Source organism: Calidris pugnax, unplaced genomic scaffold (assembly GCF_001431845.1).
Source record: "Calidris pugnax isolate Ruff unplaced genomic scaffold, ASM143184v1 scaffold95, whole genome shotgun sequence".
In the NCBI taxonomy this organism is placed as follows: domain Eukaryota; kingdom Metazoa; phylum Chordata; class Aves; order Charadriiformes; family Scolopacidae; genus Calidris; species Calidris pugnax.
The window spans coordinates 15063586-15085270 of record NW_015090885.1 but is presented as its reverse complement, the minus strand read 5'-3'; the positions used below and the strand labels follow the sequence as shown (position 1 = coordinate 15085270).

At 42.4% G+C, this 21685-nt stretch overlaps 1 long non-coding RNA gene across 2 annotated transcripts in view; it reads right to left on the bottom strand.

The window, feature by feature from the left end:
* The window catches only part of LOC106890975, a 131845-nt gene that overhangs the window by 51497 nt on the left and 58663 nt on the right, over positions 1 to 21685 (bottom strand). For both annotated transcript variants that reach the window (XR_001412603.1, XR_001412604.1), the window contains exon 2: positions 16081 to 16222. This is a non-coding gene — a long non-coding RNA (uncharacterized LOC106890975). The remainder of the gene's footprint in view (positions 1 to 16080; positions 16223 to 21685) is intronic.

The following is a 21685-nucleotide window of genomic DNA, read 5'->3' as shown; positions in this document are numbered from 1 at the left end:
CCCAAGTTTCAAGTAGAAAACCTCTTTGATTCTGAGATCACTTTCTTTGCCTTGGAGAATTATTCCAGGGTCCACACTTTCAGCCCAAGAATGATTACTATATATTCATGTTCAGAAGAATTTGTTCCAGCACTGGGATCAATCCTCACATCTCCTCCTGGGTGCCCCTGACCTCCAGACCTAGTTTTGACTTCTCTTAATTTTTCCTTCCAGCACTGCCTCTTAGATTGTCTCTTTTTCTCCATCTTTCCTCTTGGTGGCAAAAGAGGTGGTTCAGAGGACCACCAGCTTTGCACACCACCTTTGATTCTCCCACTTTCTCCAGGCTCTGCCATGGAAGAAAACAAGTCTCACCTGTCACTCAGGCACTGTGCTGACCTCATCACTGACTTCAGAGCTTTATAGAGACAGGCCGACATCACAGACCAAGTGAGGATTCTGACTCTGACATGTTTTTCCTCTGACAGTGGTCTTACTCCTTCATCTTTTGATGGAGACTAATTCTTTACTAAATTCCTATTGTCTGAAGCAGAGCAGAAAACCTTTTCTGAGCTTTACATTTTCTTCTTTCACATTAATTGCACAGATATTTTTCTCTAAATTCCCAGTGTGCTTTCCATTTTTGTTCTGCAATTCCAGATATGGTTTTTTGTGTGCCTTTGTTTGGTTCCTGCACAACTCCCATAATTAGGGATCTTGCGGGGACAATTATGAACCAGCAGAACTGGGTAGGTAGTTTGAATTTCTGGTCCCTCTCACCCATTAGCTCTTCAGAAAAGCTTGAGCCAGGCTACAGATACACAAATCACCTCCTCTTTATCCTTTTTATAAACTGTTCTGTGATTTCTTACAAAATTGCTGGATGCAGTAAGATTGCTACTGCATTCTGTCCCAAAATTGCACCTTTATGTCAGGTAAACTTGGATATGCAACCCAGAGCATTTGGCAATAAAGTGTGTCTATCTAAAGGCAATAATTAACATTTGAGATTTAAAGAGGTAATGCCTTTTTTTTTTTTTTTTTCTGAATTCTGATCTAACACAAAGGATCAGATTTCTGTGTGTGCTTTCATTCTGCAGAGTTTCAGTAGGTGTGTTGACAAGCTTGCCAGGAGCATTAAGGCATCCTCTGCTAAAGTTCAGTGGCCTTAAAAAAAGGCTGGAACTTGGGAGATGCAGGTTCAACTCCCTGACTGGCCCAAATTTTTAATGTATCCTTGGATAAACCACTTAATACTCTTATCATTCAGTTTCCCATGAGCCACATGGGTAAAATAACTGTCTCTTTCCTCACAAGGCAGTTGGGAAGGTATTTATAATGTAAAGTGGTGAAGTGATGATGCTGCTGAAGGACTTGGAATTACTGGTGAAAGGGGAGCAGGGGAATCTTCCCAGCCTCATCCTAAAATGACAGAATTAAGGCAGTGTCCGAAAGACACATCATGTGTGCCTATGACTAATGTGACTGTGCCTGATATGCTAAAAAACTAAATTAAAGGCCACAGGAACACAACTGGCATTGTCCTAGTCTTTGTTATTCAGCTGTATTTCTTATTCTCTTAAGTGTTTCTGTGGTGTTATCTAAAAATTATCTAACATAAACATTATCTCTTCAGCACAAAGGCAAACAGACCCTTTCTTTTCACCAATTAGAGCATGTGGCACTAGCAAAAGGGATTTTTTAACTCAGAGTTGTCCCTGGCAAAGGATTTTCCTGGAAGTGCCCCAGGATGAATGGACAGCTGTAGTGTTTTACTCCTCTTGCTTTTTTTCTCTTCTGTGTTTGTAAAGATCTTTAGCTGAGAGACAGTACTACTGTTATTATTAGTGAAGTATTCCTAGCAGCGTGCCAAGCATCTTCCAGACATAAATATTCTCTCAGCAAGGTCCATTCTTACATTTCCAACTGAATCAATGGCAGAACAGTCTCTCCTTGGAGGAGCTCGCTGCCAATGAGCAAATAAGCTCTCAGCAGCAGTGAGGAGCTGTAATAGGAAGATGAGGCAAATCACCCCAGCTGTGGATCCCCCTTTCAACACTAGACAAGAAACACAGGGCTGCAACCCTCATTTGTAGCTCGGGCTGCAGAAAGCCTTTCTGCAAAGCAGTGCTAACACAGAATATAATTATAATCAATTGGTGCTGGCAAAAGGTAGGCTCTACAGATGATGATTAGCAAAATTAGCACACTCCAACACACAGCCACAGGGCTTGTGCTTAGTGTCATCAACTTCAGGTCCCTTTGTGTTGCCTGCCCAACCCAGGTCTTTGCTGTCCTTTCTCTTCTATGTGCCCTGAGTCTCTTCCTGATGCAGAGGATGGTCATCTGCCTTTGCCTCTCACAGAAACACCTCCAGGCAGACTGCTAGTCTAGATTCAGGCCTCCTAGATTCAGGCCTTCTAGATTCAGGCCTTCTAGATTCAGGCCTTGGTTCAGCCTTGTTTCATGGGAACAGTGAGTTCCCTCCCCAAGAGGAAAGGCGAGGCACCGATATCTTCTTACTTCTTGCTATGTCAGGTTGAAAACAAAGTAGCTGTTGCAAGCCACTAAAACTTTTGTCAACTGCTTTTCTTCAAATTGGAGTGGGCAATGCAAACAGCTACTTCAATGAGCAGGTAAGAAGAGCTACATAAGAGCTAAGCCTTGTTTCAATGATCTACTCCTAGGCAAAAATCCTAAGACACCAGTGAAAAATCAAAAATAAGTAACATGCCAAATTACTGATGTCAAAGAGCACTGAAATATCATTTTAGATTTTTGGATAAACTCTTAGTTCCAGACTTACTATTTGGGAACATCCTGACTGTTAGGAAATTCATATCTGCCCCAAACCTCAATGCTGCAAAGCCTCAATTTTCATGTGTGATAGTCCTCTATTTAAAAGAAAAATCAGTAAAAAAGCCTGAAAATTATGACCTTTTCAAAATGTTGAACTTTCATCAGAGCTGAACTATGCCTGAACTAAGCCTGATGCTTCCTGACCATACACTGCTTTAATTAGGATCCCTCAACCCTAGGAACCATGACTGGCACAACTGTAAGCTAAACTGCTTAAATCAGTCTAAGCCTTTAGAGCAGTTTAAGATAACTAAGCCACTTAAAACTCATTAGTACTAAGACTTAAGCAACATCAACAGGGTATCAGAGATCCTGTATTACAGCCACTCTAGCACTACAACCTTCTCAAACACACACACTTCAGCTTCATGAACCCATTGCAAGTTTTTCTAAGTTGAGTGAGTGCAGCTGAAGATGATCAGCCTTGTGATCTTGCTTTGATGATCAGTCCTGATATAGTCCACAACACAAGTCCATTTTGAAGCTGATGGGGCTATCCATCTTTTAATATTTCTGCCAAGAGGTAGCTTAACCAGAAAATATGGAAAACTGTCTTGCTGGGTTTGTTCACATATTTTAAAAAGTTAGATGTGTATTAATTTTTGCCATCACAGACCTGCTCCTACAACTTTTGTCAGAAAAGGAAAAATATAAATAGAACAGTATATGCACCTCAAAAGCCCTACTTTCGCCTTTTCTTTCTGACACCTGGTTATTATGACAAAAGGTCTGATATCTTGCCGTAATCCTTGCTTTTAGCCACCTATGTGCTCTTCACTCACAGTGTAGTAGTACTTTCATTAACATAAGCCAGAGGGAGAGGGAATGAGAGGAAGAAGACTGACATAAAGAAAATGGCAATACTTTGAAGCTTCTTAAGGAAGAGTCGTAAGTCCCAGAGGAGACAGTTTAATGAGCAGAGTCTGCAGGTGGATGTAGCTCTCCAGCTGGTCATCTTGACATTGTCATTTCTCAACAGTTTCTCTGTACTCTCCACACCATTCTCATGCCATGAAGGGCAGTTTAATACAGCTGCAAGGACAGGCCTCACTTCTGAATGGCTGCAATGCTAATGGTGTTCTGTGAATTACATTCTACAATGCTTCCAAAGTATTAAAAGAAAGCTAAACAACAGCAACATCAAAATTTCACCTTAGTCCTCACAAAGTTTATCATACGTAGATGGAACATCAGCTCCTCATCAGCCTTTTCCCAGCTGAGATAACGGACAAACTACTCACGGCGGAAAACTCATATCCATAGACTTATCCTAGGAACCCCCAAGTACCTAGTTTGTCAGGGAATTTCAAAATTATCTGCTGAACACGAACAACAGACCCAAACCTAGGTCTGGAGAGGAAAATCCTCTGCCTGTGGCTGACCATCTTCTCTCTGGTGCTTGTGCTCTTTGTCTGAGGCCTGGCAGGTGCTGCCGCTGCTGTGACACTTCAGGTTATGGTGGTTTCCATGTGAAAGGCTGGCACATTTTTACAGAATATAGTTTCCAAATACTAGGTACTTCTAAACAGGAACAGCTCGAGTGCTTCAGTCCTATGCTTTTTTCAGATTTCAAGAAATACCACAGTAATGACAAAGGCACTTCTAAAAAGCAGGGCAGCTCTGTATTGAGCTCCAAACAAGGGGAAGGAGTGAATGCACCAGAGCTTTTCAACTGACAGTAAGATTTCTAGTGTGGGCAGATGTACACATTTTGCCTCATCTTGTTCTCAGAAATCGGTGATATTTAAGTTACAGGGTTTTTTTTAATTAAGCAAAAGAGGCCTGAGGTAGACACCTGACATGGAAATCTTCAGCCTGAATGAAAAGAGTTCAGCAAAGTTGCAAGGAACTTCGAAAAAAAAAAAAAAGAGGTGGGGTGGGGAAGAAAAGACTCTTGTAATAGAAATGAATGATTGTGCAACCTTAACTGTGGGTGAAGGTAGCTATCATGCCTAGGATGAGTACCTTTGAGAGGCTACCTTCTCATATAAAAGCTGCAGAGCAGTAATAGGGGCGTTGTTTGGCACTGCATTCTTGAATAGCTTTAGCAAACACAGAAGACCAAGGACTAGGAAAAACAAGGTAGATAAAAAGCAAAACAAAACACAGGCCTACAGTAAGTTCAGAGAACCTGTATTTTCCATACAAACTGTATGACTGCACATTATAATTTCTGGAGCAGGGCAAGGCTATGTTTCTGGGTTTGGTGCAGAACAGCTATAAAAATGGAGTGACTGAGTTTCTAGGTCATAATGCAAGTTGTCACATATTCCTCTTTCTGCCTTCCAAAGTGTGATGACTCTTCAGTTTCACACAAGTTTTACTGAACTGCTTTTAACTCTCTGGGCACACTCTTCATCTGGGTTAAGTAAGTGTGATACCACTCAGGAGAGGTCAGGATCTAGTCCTACTTAACCATCCTCTCCACTGATAGTTTACAAATAAAATCCGGAGTTTAAGCCACTTGATATGCAAAGTCTATCACTCTCCATCCAAGTTGCCATAACTGGATAATTAAACAGGACTGGAGATTAAATTGTACTTGAATTAAAAGGTTTGGACTCTTTGCTACAGTTTTGTCATTAAATGACTCATCTACCATTGATCAAGGCCTGCAATTACTGTAATACTGATTTTTTCCCTGAGACATAAAAAGAGATGGATAATTGGTTACCCTAGGCATGAGTGCTGCACTTAAAACGTTTAAAATTATATAATCTTTGATGTGTGCGTGCAGTATGGTTTGTATTTTTATTTTTTTCCAGTAGCCATACATAATGTTCTTTGTATTTCTGTTTTTTTTCCTCCCTCTCTCAGAAAGGCATGTACTCCTCTTCAAGCTTTTCGTTCTAATGGAAATCCTGACAGATTACAATGAACTAAATAATATTGTACCTTCTCACAAAGAAAACATTTATGTGTCTTCTTAGAGCATGTCCACTTCTGGAAGCTGGGTGCAAATCGAGGCTTGAACTTACTAATCTTACCTCAGAAAAACTTCTGTTCAACCCGCCTAACTAGGTTTACAGCCAAGTGGTTTCACTGGAGCCACAAGTGAAGTGAAAGTCTGTGTCAAGTCAGGAGGAAAATTTGCTGACTTTATTGTGGGCTGTGCCCCTGGGAGCTGGAAGGGCTTGTTGCTGGCCCAACCCTGGACAATGTGTATCAAAGCAATACAAAATCCGCTGTGGATCACGAAAGGCGGGATTCAAGAAAGAGCAGGTCTCAGGCTGCACCACCACTAAGGCTAACCTAGATATCTGAAGAGGGGCAGAACAAATACTTTTTGTTCTGTGTCCATCCAGAGAAAGGTTTATTTCTTGTGCAATGTTTTTCTGGACCTGAGTCTTGGTCTGAAAGACCTTCCACATAGAGAAGTGTTGTGGTTTAACCCCAGATGGCAACTAGGACCACGCAGCCGCTCGCTCACTCCCCCCAGCTGGGATGGGGAAGAGAATCAGAAGAGTAAAAGTGAGAGAACTTGTGGGTTGAGATAGAGACAGTTTAATAAGTAAAGCAAAAGCCATGTGCAGAAGGAAAGCAAAACAAGGAATTCATTCACTACTTCCCACTGGCAGGCAGGTGTTCAGCCATCTCCAGGAAAGCAGGGCTCCATCATGGGTAAGGGTTACTTGGGAGGAAAAAAATTAACTCCAAATGTTTCCCCCTTTCTTCTTCTTCCCCCAGCTTTATACACTGAGCGTGTTGTCACATGGCATGGAATAGCCCTTTGGTCAGTTGGGGTCAGCTGTCCCAGCTCTGTCTCCTCCTGACTTTTTGAACACTACCAGCCTACTTGGTGGTGGGGCAGTATGAGGAGCAGAAAAGGCCATGACTGCTTAGCAACAACCAAAACCATCAGTGTTTTACCAACACTATTGTTACTGCTTAGCAACAACCAAAACCACCAGTGTTTTACCAACACTATTGTCATCCCAAATCCAGAACAGCACTGTACCAGCTGCTAGTAAGAAAGCCAACTCTATCCCAGCTGAAACCATGACAAGAAGCAACAGCACAGGAAAGAAAGTGTTGTCCAAGTATTTTCCTTGCATGATATGTGTATCCCCAGCAAGAAGTTGCAGTGACTCTAGGAGGACAGTGGTGCCACCTTGAAGAGGCATGGCCTGTGAAGGCCACACAACTCTTCATGTGTGGTGGATTGCTGGTGGAAGCTTGGCTTGTCAACTCCTAAATCAAAGCCATATTTCATATCTGCAATTTCAGTCATATTGTATTTTCTTGCCGCAGGGATAGTGAAGGATGTGCACTTGGTTTAGTGGCCTCTGCGGACTTCTGCAAGGATGCAAAGTCAATGGCGGGTACAACTCTTCCTGGTGTTGTTTTCTTTCCATGCCCTGGCATTCTTTAGGAAACTCTGGGCAACACGGATGTTTATACATCCTTGTTTATACGGGTGACACTCAGAGTCACCAGTGCACTGGCTCCACTTGCCCTGGGACTAGTTTTCATCTCTTGGGTGAACCTGTTGCACCATTGACACAGCTGCCATCAGTGAACTGTGAGGCACCACTGCATATGCTCCACCATTCATTGTCACCCTCCATCCAGTGATGTAGCAGGGCCAAAGGACTGTGCGTTCAGGGAAACCCATCTGCATGTTGGGTAATCTAAGATGGCTCCTGGCTTTTTAACCATCTTCACCAGGACTCTCCTTTCTGCACTGCTACCCAGTTTGCCCAGGGCTCTTGAAAACACACCACTTTGTGAAAATAAGCAAGCTTTTGAACTTTGGTATGTTAATCCTAAAGGAAAAAAGAAAATACAGGACCAGAAACCTGAAGAAATATAAGCCACAGCCTGTCACAGAGATCAGCAAGAGTTTAGGTGCCTGCACTCCTTCTTGGACTTGGCCATTTGCCCGACAGCGCTTACCATCAGACTTAGTTTTTCACCAACTGTTTCCTGCAGCTCACAGTGAAAGCAGACTCCCACAGACTTCCACAAGGGCTCTGCCAGCGCAAGGCCATCCTTTTTCAGAGCAATCCTCCAACACTGATGAGAAGAGACTTGGTAGAAAGCCTAGGCTGGGGAATTTCTTCCTTGAATAATTAGATAATTTGCAATAGCATTCTTAGTGGTGTTATTAAAATGCCATGACTCAGATATAGCTGTGAAAATGTTAAGGACCTGATTTATTTTTCTGTTAGTAGAGTTGATTTGTGTGCTTGGGATTTTCTCTTTGCAGGGTCAGAACAATTCAGTCTAACTTCACCACTTGCCTCTAGCCAGGTTCACTTTTAGCTCTCCACAGCAGTGGAATAGTTTTAAATTAACACATAATATACTGAAACTGAGAAGGAAAGAATACTGGATCTTCTTTCTTTTCAGAATCTTACCTAAATTACAGTGAAGTTTTGACCTTGCATTTAGGATAGTTCTGTAAACAAATGAGTGGACACATGCATGATCTTAGCAAACAGCTGCTTTAAATATATTTTGGGCCTCAATGTGACATTGTGGGGTGCTGACTAGCTTGTCAAAACCTGGATTACCTGAATCAGCACTCATTTGCAAATTCAAACCTGAGACCTGATCCTTAAGGGCTCCCTTTCACTGGTGAGCATGCAATTTATTTTTTTAAACTGACACAAATTTTCCTGTATCAAATAATGCATTTTACTTCAGAAGATGTATTAGGTCAATGGTTTGGGCTGATGAGAGATTAAAATAGTATCATGTTCTAACTAAAATAATACAGATCTGAAAAGGCTTGGTATGGAGGAAAAAACAACCAACCCCAACTCAACCACACCCAGAAAAATGATCACCCTAGCTGTAACAGCTTAACTCCTTTTTTTCCATAGAAAAATCTGTGATTCCTCTTTGTCCCATTGGTAAAAAAAGAAGGTGATTCTGGCTGATTGGCAGTTCTCTGGGCAACCACAGGAGATTATTTGTACCTTTCACAATTCAAATGCCAGAAAAGCATGGCAATGCCATTATGCCATAAGGCATTCATAAGAATGAGGATCCAGTAAGATTTCAAGGAGCACAAGATGTGTGTTTGTTTCCTCTACCAGTTCCATGTGACTTCTCAGCCTTCTTAAGATCAAGCTGCCCTGTCCTTTAGTTAGCCTGCTGCCCTTCCTAGTCATATAGCCACTTGCACCAAATTGTGTGTTAATATAGTCAATAGTGTTAACCCAGAAGTCATGTTTCTGGACCAGCTCCATTTGATACCACTGGTATGGCTTCCCAACCTGAACATCAATTAGCAGCGTGTACACCCTTGGTGCCAGCCCTTTGAGTGTGCCCTCTGTAGCCAAAACTCACAGAAACCTGATAGAATTGCCTGAAGTCCCCACTGCTGCCTGCACAGCCACCTGTGTAACATCAGACAGAATCAGGGCAAAGAGGCATTGTCTTGCAAACACTTGGACTCCTCCTCCATCCCCTTCACCCATTCTCACCCATCCACATACAGTGAAGGTCTGTTCCCCCCGTTCACTCCCCCAGTCACTCTTTGTCAGCTTGTATACACTCAAGGAGATCTCAGCAGCTTCTGGTCTCCCTGTGGTGAGTCAGTGCTTCTGCATTCCCCTTAAGAGCCCCCAGGGCAATCCCCACAGCCGAGCTGGACTTGGGACCTTGGCCCTAACTTGGCTTTCAATCTCTTCTCCTCTTTTGGAAAGAACAAGGCCTGTACACATAAGACTATGGCAAGGGCATCAGCTACAAGACTTTGTCCTCTCATTCCATATGAGTAAGAGCTTCCTAGCCACCTGCCACAAATCTGAGCATAGTTTGTTGCATGCTGTTAGACAGTAACTATGATTGATTCCTGCAATTGCTCCATATCAGAGGTGGGTAAGTGAATGTTTACCAAATACTGGTACTTTGGAGTTTGCACAATATTATTAGATAGATCAGCACAATAAAACACTTAGGGATACTTTGATCTAAAGGCTGCGCATGTATCTCAGATCTGAAATATCCATGGTACCAGAATATTTGCTTATGTCCACAATTCCAGATTACCATGCATGGCACATATTCTTCCTGGCTTTCCCTTCAGCTCTGCTAAGTCAGACATTTTAGAATTCAGCGTCACCTGGCTTTGCCCTACGCATTGCCACAACCTATTACTGAAGAAAAAAGCCTACTAACTTTTTACTTGAATAAAAGATTAGAATTTAAGCAAAGCAGCATTTCTGGCAACACCATGTGCAGTACAGATCTTCAAGGATTTTTAATGTACTTGCTTCAAAGTGATCGTAGTTGTTCTCAGAGAGGAACTTCCCTATAGACTATGATACTACACATCACCAGCTATTACCTTTGAACCAGGCTGTACCTGCTGTTACAGGAAACAAGTACTTGTACAAACTGGATGGTTAGTTCCCAGAATAGTGATTTTATAACTAGGGAGAGTACCCAGAATAGTGATTTTATAACTAGGGAGAGTACTCAGATTGCGGCCTTTCAAATCTCTGAATATATTATAATTTAACTACTTGGCAGCATTCAGGAGACAAAAAAAAAAAAGGTCTGAGTGCCACCTTAATGAGTTCTTACTAGCGATACAAATATTTGGGCTTCTGGACAAAAGACGATTATAGGTTAAATGATATTTGGATAGCATCATGTGGCTGATTAAAAATGGAATAAACTGCTAATGCACTGAAGAATGCATCTGTTTACAGGCCTGAATCGACTTCTAAAACAAGTGGAGAAAAATTTCTGAATAATTTTCTCATTTAATGTACTACTGTGTACAAGTGACACATATGGTTTCCATTAGGCATTAAAAAAAAACCCCAAAAACCAAACAACAAAGGTGAAATACATATTACTTTAAACCCAGGGGTTATTATTAAGGGGTTTTTTTTGGAATTGCAATTCTAGTCTGAAAAACTGTTATGCAAAAATACTAGTAACTCAACAGAACTGCTGCCATGGAAATGGTTCTCCAAGAACCGTTCTCACTTCAGTGAAATGCAGGAGGGTTTGTCGCTCCCCCATCCATTCTGCCCTTGACTGCATTTTTTCTGCACCATGAAGGCCATGAAGGCAATATAATAGACTTCCCTCCTTGGGCATCATCACTGTGGTGTTTGCCTTCCAAAATAGCCATACGGTCTGAGGCTCACTAAAACCTCTGAGAAAAAGCATTGAGGAGACAGGATTTGACTTGCAGAGCCTTTAAGCAGGTTTATGCGGAAGACCTGATTCAGATCCAGTAAGAGTTTTAGTGGAACTGTAGGACCATCTTATTTTTTTAAAGATACTTCTCATTTCTCTACAAACTTCAGTGACAGAGGCCAATGCAGCTGTGCTCCCAAAATGATATCCCAGAAATCAATATGACATGATGATACTTTCGGTGCAAGATGACAGATCGAGAGCTCTGGCAAAGAGGAAAGCTCTGCTTGCCTTTTTTTTCACAACCCAAGTCATGTCTTCAACCTCAGCCTGCACAAACACAAACAGGAGTTGTACTACTGAGTACCCTGCTGCCTCACCTAAAAGTGGCCTAAATCGATCTTTATGAGCCCGTGCTTTTCTTTGGGAACAGCCCCACCTTCGTGTTGTGTAACAAATGTCCCCTTTACCTCTCTGCCTTTCAGTTTCTTATTCATAAGCCAAGTATCTTATTTACTCACACCACTGAAGAAAAAAGCTTGAAACAGGCAGTGTACCTTGGATGGGGGAAACCCTGACACCTAGCTGACCTGAAATATGAGCGAGTTGTGTCCATTTGTCCTTTAGTCTTAGTGCCTTCCATGTACTCATGTTATTATATGCTCCCCCACATTTTTCTCCACAAAAGAGAAAGACAGAGTGACATTACCCACCCTTCTGCTCTCCAAACTGAATTTTCACTGAATTTCACTGAATTTCTAGAGTTGGAAGGGACCATAGAGATCATCTAGTCCAACTCCCCTGCTGAAGCAGGATTGCCTAGAGCTAGAGCATGTTACTCAGGACTGCATCCAGGCGGGTTTTGAAAATCTCCAAAGAAGGGGACTCCACAACCTCCCTGGGCAGCCTGTTCCAGGGTTCCGTCACCCTCACCGTGAAGAAGTTTCTCCTCATATTTGAGTGGAACCTCTTATGTTCCAACTTGTGCCCGTTGCCCCTCGTCCTCTCGCTGGGAACCACTGAAAAGAGTCTGGCTCCCTCCTCCATCAACCCTCCCTTGAGATACTTGTAGGCGTTGATAAGGTCTCCCCTCAGCCTTCTCTTCTCCAGACTAAAGAGTCCCAGCTCTCTCAGTCTCTCCTCATAAGGGAGATGCTCCAATCCTTGAATCATCTTTGTAGCCCTACGCTGGACTCTTTCTAGTAGTTCCCTGTCCCTCTTGAACTGGGGAGCCCAGAACTGGACACAGTACTCCAGTTGTGGCCTCACCAGTGCAGAGTAGAGGGGGAGAATGACTTCCCTTGACCTGCTGGTTACACTCTTCCCTATACAACCCAAGATACCATTGGCCTTCCTGGCCGCAAGAGCACACTGTTTACTCATTGTCATTTTACTGTCCACCAGGACCCCTAGATCTTTCTCTTCAGTAGTTGCCTCTAGCGGGTCCACCCCTAACCTATACTGGTACCTGACATTTTTCTTCCCCAGGTGCAGGACCCTACACTTTTCCCTGTTGAACCTCATGAGGTTCTTCTTTGCCCAGCCCTCCAGCCTGTCCAAGTCTCACTGGATGGCAGCACAGCCCTCCGGGGTGTCAGCCACTCCTCCCAGTTTGGTATCATCAGCAAACTTGCTGAGGATACACTCTGTCCCCTCGTCCACTGACAGCAGTTCACCTCCGTAGTGACTTCTTTCTCCCCCTTTTAACTGTACTTTACAATAAGAGAGGATGTGGTCTGGACAAGTGATGAACAAGTGCCACAGCAGTCAGAGGAAACATCAGAAACTCCAGATACCCCACTCTGAGCTTCAGAGGGCATCCATCTCTCTTTCTAGCAAAAATAGGCCAGAAATACAGTAAGAATAGACCTCTCTCGTGGGGTTTCGGTACATCAGCTCTTGTTTGAGGCCAAAGCTGTCTGAAACTTTGGAAGGGAAAGTTAAAAGAAATTTTGGTGCTCGAAGGAGGAGAAGGAGGAGAAGGAGGAGAAGGAGGAGAAGGAGGAGAAGGAGGAGAAGGAGGAGAAGGAGGAGAAGGAGGAGAAGGAGGAGGAGAAGAAAAGTGGGGGGGAGGGGAAGGAAGAAAAGGAAAAAAGGGAAAGGGAAAGAGCTTGAGGTTTTAAATAAGGATTTGGTTTATTTTCTTTGGATTGATTTGTTCATGCCCAAGAGCTAATAAGTCTCAGTGATCAGGACAAGCATTTCCCAAGGCCCTAGCAATCCTCCTCGTCCTCACTGCCCTGCATCACATGCAGTCCTCTACAGAACTGAAAAAAAGTACAAAGGTGTTGCAAAATACTATGAAATCAGAATGGCAGGACCTTTTACTCCCTATGTCCTTATGCTACTGCAAAGGGATTACACCCAGCACAGGGAAATGAGACATCCTCTAGCCTCAACAGAGGAAGGAGATCCCTGCTGAGATCTGATGCTGCCATTGGCAAAAAGTATCAGCACTCAGTAAAACTGGTGGGAGTTTAGGGCATGCAAAAGAAAAGAAATGTAGGACTCGCCCTGGACATCTTCATGTAGAGCCCTTTGACAACAGTGGGGAATCCCTTCCTGGGTTCAGCTGTTCCAGACCAGACTGGAAATGCCAGCTAGAAACAAAGCAAAGAGATGCTACTATTTCCCTTCATTTATTTAGCCTTATTGTAGTGTACATAAACATGAAACCTGGGAAAACAAAACCCCAGAGCACACCTTATCCTTTGGGGATGTTTACAAATCACCAGCCCTTTATGAAAAGAATAATCAGAAGTTCCGAAGAAAAAAAATCCGTTGAAGGTATTTCCTGGTTCCTGCTTAAGCATGTGAAAAAAGAAGTTACTCATTTTGGACAAGTTCCAAGTGCATACTCTCACCTCCACATGGAGCTTTGCTTTTGGTAATGCTTGTATCCATGTTTGCCATTCAAACTGACAGTGCCATGAACAGCAAGCTAAAAGAAAAGGTTGCCTAGTGCAGATGGTGGAAACCCAGGCTTGGCAGATACTGGGCTACGGACAGCCCTGAGCAGTGTATGTGAGGTGCAAAGGGAGGAGGATTCACCAAGATGGCTTGGTGGCATGGGCATTCAACCAGAGCTGACAAAAGAGCCATCTGTGTCTCTGGCTTTTGTCAGCTTTTTGATGGAAAAAGATCAACTCTTACCCAGAATCTATTTGGACCTGGTCTGCAAAGTCAACTGCTCCTTATGAAAAGCTGCCATTCACTCAACAGCATGGCATTTATGTGAGGTTCCTGTTTCGATATGATTTCCTTGTGCTTGTGGTGCTGTAAAGCTGGGGGCATATGAGGGCAGGAATTTCCAAGCAGATGGTTGCCAGGGTTCTCTCTTCAACATGCCACAACATCTGCTAGGCCAAGTTGCTTTAGCAGCCACCAAGTCTAATATCTTGTCTGAGGCATCAGGCAATGCTTGCTTCTCAAGAGGCAAATTCTGAATGCCACAGATGGTGCAGTGCTGGCTATGAGGGAGAAAAATTCCTTTCTCCTAAATAAATCAACTACCCAGTATCCCATACCTATTGCCATCAAACTCCATTTTCTTCTCTGCTGTGTGCTTCACGTACACTTCCTCTATTACGTGATGGCTTTCCTTTCCAAATTTGGGGTGAACTCTATCTCATGGGACCCACACTCTTTCGAAAAGGATCTACCAGGTCCCTTGCCCTTGGCCTTCCACATACAACAGGGTACAGCCCAATAGTCCATACCCAAACCACAGCCAGAAGCCAGGCATGTTCAGCCACCCTGGGGAGAAAGCAGGCAAGGGAATGGATACTCCTAGGGTCTTTCTTAGAATTCAAACAGGATCTGAAGTGTTGCAAGACCTTCCAAACACATGAATGTAGCCCTTCCTGAAGGTGATGTGGAGCAAGTCAATTGGACTTGTGAATAGCACAAAGCTTTGTAGGTGACAGAAATTCTTTGATGGCTTCTACTTGGGTATAAAAGACTATGTAAACATACCACACTTGATTTTCCAGACAAACCCAGGCACTCAAATGTCTATTGAAACCAATGACAGCTGTCCAAGTCATGATTCCATGGTTACATGGAATCATGTAATCCAGCAATTTTTGCAGCATTTCATTCCTACCCCGTTATTTCCCTTTGGATTTATCTACACTAAAAATTCATGAGATGGGCCCAGGAAATACCCAATACTGCAAAGTTGTGGTTAAGAATAGCCAAAGAAGAGGGGTCAACTTGCATAAATACCTTCTGGAGGGGGATCCAGCAGCCACTGCACTTCATTTTCTCATTCACGATGAGAAATGGCAGTGCCTGTGCTGCTCATTCCTGGCCCCGACAAAGGGCTAATACTAAGAGGCTGAAGGACTAAAAGGCAAGTCCAGAGACTTGGCAGCCCCATCTCCTCACAGATATTCCCATTTTTCCTGGGGCTGGAGTGACACAGCTACCAGCTGGTGCAGCTGACTCTGACTGCCCTCTAGTGCAGGGATCAAACTTGCTGAATAAGACGAGGGTAGCTACAAATGGAACAGATACCTACAGCTGAATGGTGAGCCAGCTCTTGCTCAAGTATTGGAGGTCTAAGGCTGTCAAGGAGACCCCCAGGTTGTATTCCAGGTGGCACACTGGCCATGAATATGAAGCCACTGATCTGCTTTAAAAGTGCTGAGCAACCCATTATCCCTTTTGCTGTCGCAGACAGAAATTCTTATGCAAACCACAGGTAAATCAGTAAAAAAGGCATCACATAATAATTTTACATTTTATAAGTGTCAGAAATGGCCTCTGGGGGTGATGTGTTTAAGAGAACACTTGGCTAGTTCAGTCTCTGTCTCACGTGTCAGTGGTTGACTACTGAACCAATTCATGAACCTTCTCATCTTACAGGAGGTTTTAGAACTTCTTTTCCATAAAAGAAGAAAATACAGTTTTGAACTACTGCGACCCATGAAAGCCCAAGAAAAAATATCCTTCTGTGCAACAGTGGAATCACTCAGGACAATTTTAAACAATCTTGATTTTTCTCATTGCTTAAGACTTCAGAGATATTGGTAAGACAGCAAGCAGAGCAACCTCATCATTAGATTCAGCAACTACCTGCAATTAGATACAGCAAGATAAAATTACATTACTGGAGAGAAAAGATCTACTTACAGTGTTTCCAAATAGACATCTGAACTATTTATCTTCTTCTGTACAGCTGGTGCATTCCGGCTATGGTTTTTATCGTCAGATAAGTGAATTTGAATGAGTTGGGTCAGAATGACAACATTCTTGGGATCCATTTGATAGCTTCCTGTTGAAAAGAGGAATTATAATGAGATGAATTTAATAATATGAAAGATTCAGAAGAATGGTAATGGATTACAGAGCCCTTTATCTTTTAAAGTCTTTGGTACAGATCAGTTCACACAAGATCATCCAGCCCATGGTCCTTTTTCTGTGAGAGGCCAAGCTCTGGGAAAAATGCAAGAAATGGAATAAATTTGTCCTGTAATCTACAATAGATAGAACTTGTTTGAAAAGTATCGTTCTAATTAAGAACAATGAGACAGTCAGTGGTAGTAAGCACTTTGGCTTTGCAGTGGCTGCCCATCCACATACCTTTGGCTATACCCTTGTGAAGCTTCTCACACTTTGAAGATTTATCTAGCCTGAACAAACTAACTATCTGCAAACATTACCATCTCAAACCCATCCCTCTTCCCAGCTCTTCAAATATATACAAATAGGACCTATCATGCTTTCACCTAACTAGAAATCAGCCCAAGGTATTGTGGCCACAGGTTATTTTAATTTCAATTAATTTCAATTTTAATTTTATTGTGGCCACAGGTTATTTTAATTTCAATAGGCAATTAGAAGTCTGCAGAGCAAATTAACTACCTCATCTGGTTCCTGGTGGAGAGTTATCCATATAAAGCCATATTGTTACAACCTGTAGGTAGGAATTCAAGGAAAGATACCATGACATAGAGTCTAATTAGGGTCAGAGCTTGAACACTTGAAATTGGTAGAAATTATTACCACTGCTGTACCTATTCTGTGACTGGTTAGAAGATTTACCTTTAAGGGCACTTTTTAACCTGCAATGAATGCACCTGAGCAGCTCCTTCTGGTCACCTGAGTAACTACGTCTTTTGAGAGTACTATCTGTACCAGTCTTGCTGGTGTGTCTTTTGTGATGCCTCCACCAACTACAGTCAAATGATCAGGCAATAGCAGCAGACCCAGGAAAAGAATCCCAGTTTTATAATTGTTTCTTGCTCTTGGCACTACACAGCTACATTTTCAAGTTAACAGCAGCATCTGCACATAGGTAGTGTAACTTCCCAGTAATAAAGATATGCTGACTCCTTGGTGCTAGTTCCCACTGGCTGAAAAGAGCTGGGGACACAGGGACAGACACTCACAACGTGGAGGGGAATGTTTACCACTGGGGCAGAAAACTGACTGGCAGCAGTTGAAGGATCTTCAACACTGCCATTTTCCAGTTTAATTGTCTTATTTCCTCAGTTCCCTTGGGAGGAGTGTCAGTGTGCAAAGTGATACATACAGGCATACTTGCTCTTCCTCTCTCTTCCAGAGATATTCTTAATAAGTACCTGCTGCTGCTGCCAGTGCTCCTGCCATTGAGAAAGAGAGACCATTTCAGGCCAACTGGGCTTTTTGTCTCTATAAATGCGGTCATATAACAGCATAACAAATGAGCAGTTGTATAACCGTTTGGTGTATTTGACAACAGCTGGAGGAGGAAGACCATCTGAAAGGGACAAACCACCAAAAATGCCACCTCCCTTAGAAAAAAGAGAGAGGTCCCACTGTAAATGGAGTTGGAACAGTTGGAACAGGCCAGCTTGTATGTCTGAGAGAACAGTCACAGAATCACAGAATCTTCTAGGTTGGAAGGGACCTTAAAGATCTTGTCCAACTGTCAACCTAACTGACAAAAATAGACACCCGCACAACAAACAAGAGCATCACCATCACTAAACCATATCTCCCAGCACTACATCAACCTGTCTTTTGAACACCTCCAGGGATGGTGCCTCAACCACCTCCCTGGGCAGCCCATTCCAATGTCTGATAACCCTTTTTTCACTGAAAAAATTTTCCTAATATCCAGCCTGAACCTACCCTGGCGTAACTTGAGGCCATTTCCTCTCATCCTGTCTCCTGTGACTTGAGAGAAGAGACTGACCCCCACCTCTCTACAACCTCTTAAGTGTAACACTGACTACAGTGGTACAAGTTTCTCTTAAGCCCTCCTCCAACATTGTGTTTCAACTCTATCCTGCAGGGACACTTTCTAAGAAGTATGCATAAATTTCATGCCAAAATATGGCTCTATCTAGCTTAAAATCACAGTCATGGGAAAGACTCACATTGTCTTCAGCAAAGTTAGCTCAAGCCCTCCATCTAACCTAACCTACTGCTGATAGCTATATGTGTCCCTAAATGGCCCTGATGTCCCACACTGATAGCACGTGAACAGTATATCATACTGATCATAGTATGGAGCAATAACTTGACTGCTATTAAACCACCCAGAGCTAATAACTAGGAATGCAGAGATAAGCACAGCACATGGTACTTTAACAAGGGTGTAAGGGCGCTTCATGAGCTAGCAAGTACTGGCTCCTCTATGCCCTGTTGAAAACTCCAGCCTGTGGATCCCAGTCTGATCTCCTTTACTCTCAGGACCAGGCATTGCTCTTCCAAATTCGGTGCAGTGCTATTATTGCAGGAGCACAGGAATAAGCTAATATTATCTATCTTCTCCCTTAATGCCCTAATGCAGCAGTAAATAAAAACTTGAAGTAGCTTATGCTTAATGAAAAGGGAGCAAGCTGGCTAGGTTCAGAGCATGCACGCAGGCTGGTACTCCTGGTAGCAAATGAGCTCCTTCCCTGCAGTAACATCTGCATCTATCTAGAGGCAAGCAATGAAACAGAACAATAAAAGTAAATATAACAAGACACAACTGCTTTTCAATTACAATTACTTTTTCATAGCATTGTGCAAGGTAAATGCTCCTCCATCCTCCCACTTACCTAATATGATATTTGTTAAGATTGAGATTCATATTTAGTAAATCAGACAGTCTTAAATTCAGTTTTCCACGGCAACATTAACCCTGCCCAACAGGGCTAGGCAGGCAGCAGGATGTGACAGACTATAAATCTGGCAAATAATTTAACACCGTACTGTTATTTTGCCTTTCACTTTAGGACTACACTCACATTTATGCCAACGGGAACACAAAAGCAGAACTCAAAGAATTCTCTAATGTAACCGCTTTAAAAAAAATGTACTTTTATCACTGATTAACTGAAAATTATCCTTTACAAGACCAGTTCCATGCAGGTAGTATCCTATCAACCAATACCTTCCATCAAATGTAACTGCATTTAGGTATTTAATATATAATTACTTTCCCAGAACAGTAGGCTTTAGCAGTTCTTACTCCCCCATGTTTTAATGACTTAGCCATCACCAGGATTTTTAATATAGAACATTGTGACTTTAAAGATGTCTCAGTCACATTGTAGTTACAGTGCAAGCCCGCTGTGATGTTGAACAGCATAGTCACAAACTTTCCCCACTCCTCTGCCTGGCTAGGATCTATGATACCAAAATCCATGCTACATTATTGCCCTGAAACTGTCCTGGAGTTCCACGTCCTCCAATATCTTGTAACTAAAAATGGAGCTCTCAGCTCACCCCCAAGAGGTCACTAATTAAAATAGGTATTTTTAGACTCTAGGTCTACTTAGATACACTGCGAGTGATACTATAAATATTGTGTGCGTTTATTTTCTTAGACACTTAGTCTCTAGAAAAAGGACAGAATTTGTACCTTCAATGTAACGACAGCCCAACTTATGAAAATATATACTGGATATAAATCAGAGGAAAGAATAAATTCAGAAGGCATTCAATGACTTCAGTGGTTAGCCTTTCAACTACATTAGTGGGTGATGGCAGAAACAAACAACTGCAAAGCAGCAACCAAGTAGCTAAATTTACTTCATCGTCAGCTCCAACTACATTTTAAAGATAACTTCATTTTCCCACTTTTTTGCCTTCCCTTTTTATCTTCCCTCTCAATGAAAAAAGCATTCTTTGCTATCTTAGCTAAGGCTAAGAGGGAGGTTTCAGAGAAGAGGAAATAAGGGTATCTGCAATTTCATCAAGCTCCTAAAAGCTCAACGTGAGAAACACATCCATAACTCCAATGCTTTGGGTTTCCTACAACAGCCCGGGTGGACAGAGACATCAGAGGGAATTTCCTGTCCCCTCATGGGTCTGTGCAACACTTTCTCACCACCTCTTCACCGTGTCCTGATGCTCTATATCCCATGTGCAAAGCAGAGAAGGCACACCTGAGTCTCCTTCTGGCTTGGGAAGGAACCTTGAAAGGACTACAAGAATGCTACAGAAATTGCTGAAATGCTGGGAATCAATGGAAGGGGAAAATCACACTACTTCATCATTTCTATGACCCATAGTTTTTAATATGGCCTATGGAAAAAATGGTTTGTTCAATACACTGTTCAATACATTGCTTACATTAATGGCTTATGCAGCTGTATCGTACCTAGATATTTTCTTGATGCTGATGCATCCACTTTCATAAGACATCCCAAAGAGAAAGGCCACAGCTATTAAAAGTGTTTTACGTTGAGAGACTGAAACTGCACAACAGCTAAGAACTGAACGCAGGTCTTTGAATCCTGGACTAATGCTTACATTATCGTTTCTTCCTTCCTTTTTCATCCCTAATTCTGATCGTTAAGCATCCACTGTGACACAGAGTAGCCAAAGAAATGCATTAAGATTTAGATCTGTGTATTTCTGCTGTTCTACTCTCCTAAGTTCCTCAAACATCCGAATAAACTTACGTAAGAACAGGCCACTGGATAGGCATTTTTAATGCAAGATCTTTGACACTGGAACTCATTTTCTGCACTGGACCCTGTTTTTATGCATTGCACACAATGTATTCAATGTTCCATGAGGGCTGACCTGCTCTCTACAGAAGAAAGATGCAGTAAAGAGATCTAAAGAAGAAAATAAGTTGAAATTCACATTAATCAATTAGGAAGCCCTTGGTAGCCATTCTAAGCTGTAGTAAATGTATTTTGCTTCACCGTAGTTTTTGAGAGGATGGGTGCTTTTTTAGGGATGAACACATAAATATTTCAGATGACGAGCTGCTTATTTTGTGGACTTCAGTTTTTCTCGTGCAAGCAAGAGAGCTGCTCTTAACCTTAACAATTATAGCAGCTGTCTGTCATTCAGAAAGCTGTAAGCCCCTGACAGAAGCGGGTCTGGTCTCATTACAGGGAAGAAACTGAGGCACAGATGCTGCAGCCAAACACAACAGTTCTCTGTGGGAGAGACTAAGCTAGGTTTCTTTTCGTGCACGTAGGCTACTCAGCTACTCAGATCTTTGTTATTCAGTATAAAGCTACAGTAATGTACAGTTCATTGCCAGCGAGGCTTATGCACTTGGACTAATACCTAACATCCTTTTAAGTTACACAGCCTAGAAGAGAGATTTGGATACATTTAGTAGCATTACTGTAAAATGGTTGCAACTTTGCTAAAATAATACGGGTTTAAGAGAGATGAAATTTAGTGACTATTCAGTGAGTTTACGTATTTGTGGGTTTTATGAAGAAACATCATGGAGAAGTAACACTGAAACTTCTAGTTCATCTGTTAGCCAGACAAGAAAACCAGCAGTCTGGCA